Raw genomic sequence first — 2,987 nt, forward strand, 5'->3', positions numbered from 1 at the left:
TAATAAAATATTATATAAAATCATTGAATTAATCGTATATTTTTGTGGATATATTTACTAAACATTTTTTTTGTTAATTTATATAATTTTCCCATGTGCAAATCTATTTCGGGTAAATCCATTGCCAAAATTATTTACTAAATAATTTCTTTGTTAATTTGTATAATTTTTCCATGTGCAAATCCGTGGTTAAAATTATTTACTACAATATTCCTTTACTAAATAATTTCCTTTGTTAATCTATATAATTTTTCCATGTGCAAATCCATTTCGGGCAAATCCGTGGCTAAAATTATTTACTAAAAATTTATTTATTATTTTTTCCGTGTGCAAATCCATTTCGGGTAAATCCGTGTTAAAAATTTTTTTCTTTGATAATTTATATAATTTTTTCAAGTGCAAATCCATTTCGGGGAAATCCGTGGCTATAATTATTTGTAAAACAGGCAATTTATGTTTCTCTTTTCTATTTTATATTTTTTCTTAAATAAACATCTATTTCCTAAAACTATTTATGGTCAGTTTTTTTAAAATTATCCAGTATAATATTACATTGAGCACATCCATTTCGGGCCCATCCTTGGTAACTAACAAATCAATGCACAGAATAACAAATCACTTCAGCAATGCAGTAAGAACGGCACTTTAAAACCCTCTATTTACACTGAATTTGCGCTTTTGTTTTCATATTTTGTAATCTGGCAATCTTGTTGCGAAAACAGTTTTAACTCATTCTTGAAAAATTTCCTGAACGTGTAAGTACTTCTGATTTCGCTACCTGCTTTACAGTGTATATTTTATACTGTTTTTTCTTTTATTTTATTTTCTGTTTTCACTTGTTATCTTTACTTATTGTGTTCTATTTTATTTTTTGTAATTTTTGTAAAAAAATTTTTTTGAGTGCTCCTCACACTATTGTATTAATATATTTTGCTTTGGCTGTATTGATACAATACCAGTAAGCACTCTTTTTTGCGGATATAATCGTGTGGGCTGATGAAAAGATTATATCTTTTTTTCTTTTTTTTTCTTCGGGTTTTCTAATAAAATTTCATCCTTTTTTTTTGTAATAAGTAGTTTGTTATTTTTTTAAAATTATTATTCCCCCCCCCCCAACTTTTTTCTTATGTCTATAATTTTTTCTTGTTTTATCTTCATTTTGCTCTTTTATATATATATATATATAAAAGAGCGTGACCATATATATGTATGGTCAACAAAAATAATACGATCACTTCTATAATCATATAATAATATAATTCTGTATCATGCTTGAAACTTTTAGAAGTACAAAACAATAAGATGTTTTTGAGGTTGATTTAAGGTTGACAGGTGTTATATTTTAGAAAATGAGGTTATGTTTTGCACCAAAAATATTCTCTTCCATAAACCTCGATTTCAACCTGTTTTACGTCCCGCAGTGGACTGATCGTTAAGACACGGTTCCCAGCAGATCGCCGAAGTCAAGCATCACTGGCTATGGTCAGTGTGCGGGTAGGTGACCACTTGTATCAGTCTGCGTAGGGACCGAGGGTGTGCGGTATTGATCCTCGTTAAACTGTGCTACCGTAAAGTGCTCGACTTCGCGCGCAGGTCGTCGGGCTACCGAAGCGGGGGTGCCATCCCCTCCGCAGAGGATCAAAATTGTGATGGCATGTCTTCGGATCATCCTCCGGGATGTTTCCCAGACCGTCGCCAATAGCCCATTGTGCAGATTTAGTGCGACGTAAATTAACAACAACAACAACAACCTGTTTTACACCTCATAATATGGCCTAGAAATACTTTAAATTGAAATTTAGGAAAATTATTCAAACCTCAAATGAACTGTAGAAACTGTAACTGTGCCTGTACTGTAGAAAATAACCTATGTACTTCAAAAAATACCTCTCTAAGCTTGTTGATCTAAGGTCAATTCATATCAACCTCAAAACAACCTTAAGTAAACAACTGCATACATTTTGATTATAAAGCTTGGGAGGTTGATTGTTTAAGGTTGTTTTTAGAGTTTACTTCAAATAAACCTCAAATCTATCTTATCCTTTAAAAACACCCTGAAATAAATCTCAATATCACCTTAAATTTTTATAAGTATTGTCCTGTTTACCCATGGAAAATTTACATCGTTTGTAATAAGTGCAGATTCTTTTATAATACCTCTATAATTCTGAAAGCATTCTTAAATAAATATCACAAACCTAATAGAAAGATTTAGAATTTATTAACTTCCTCTTCTCATTTTAGTATAATTTTGCATGGGTAAAAATGATTCCATTTCTAAAGCTTCAAGCATGTTCTTTCAAATTATGACTGCAGTTTTTCCATGTAAAATTTTTCAAAACTAATTTATACAAAAGCCAATTTATACAAAAGTAATTACTTCAGAGACATTTTATTTCTTCCATTCAACTCTATATGTATGTTAAAAATCTGAAAAATATTTTGTTAGTCGCATATATTTAACAGTTTTTATTTTTTCCCGTCTTGATACATAACAAGACTTGCAACGGACCATAAACAAAATTTAAAAAGTACTATCAATATTCTCATTGAAGAGGTACAAATTTTTTCTCATTTGCTATCAACTACAAATTTTAAAAATACAAAACACTGAATTTCGTAAGTATTTGTCTTTTTGTTAGAAATACGCTAATTCTAGATCGCTTGCCCATCTGGCTGCAGTAAATAACTACCAACTAAATTTGCAAATATTAGACGGATTATCATGACATACCTGAATGGTATGGTAGAAATCAGAGTTGGCCAAAAATGTAATCGATTAAATTTTTTGATTACAGTAATCAATTACTTGTAATCATGATTACAATTTTCAAAAATTTTGATTACAGCTGTAATCATGATTACAATATTGATTACAGTAATCAATTACTTGTAATCGTGATTACAAAGTTTGATTACAGCTGTAATCATGATTACATAGTCTTACACAGTAATCAATTACTTAGTAATCAAAATATATGATTACA

The 2,987-nt window shown here is 29.9% G+C and overlaps 1 protein-coding gene across 1 annotated transcript in view; it reads left to right on the forward strand.

Annotated features, from left to right (window-relative positions):
* LOC107437648 (nose resistant to fluoxetine protein 6) overlaps positions 1-2,987 on the forward strand; it is a gene marked incomplete at its 3' end in the record, with an annotated part of 49,810 nt that overhangs the window by 2,863 nt on the left and 43,960 nt on the right.

This window comes from Parasteatoda tepidariorum, chromosome 1, assembly GCF_043381705.1.
Source record: "Parasteatoda tepidariorum isolate YZ-2023 chromosome 1, CAS_Ptep_4.0, whole genome shotgun sequence".
Taxonomy (NCBI): domain Eukaryota; kingdom Metazoa; phylum Arthropoda; class Arachnida; order Araneae; family Theridiidae; genus Parasteatoda; species Parasteatoda tepidariorum.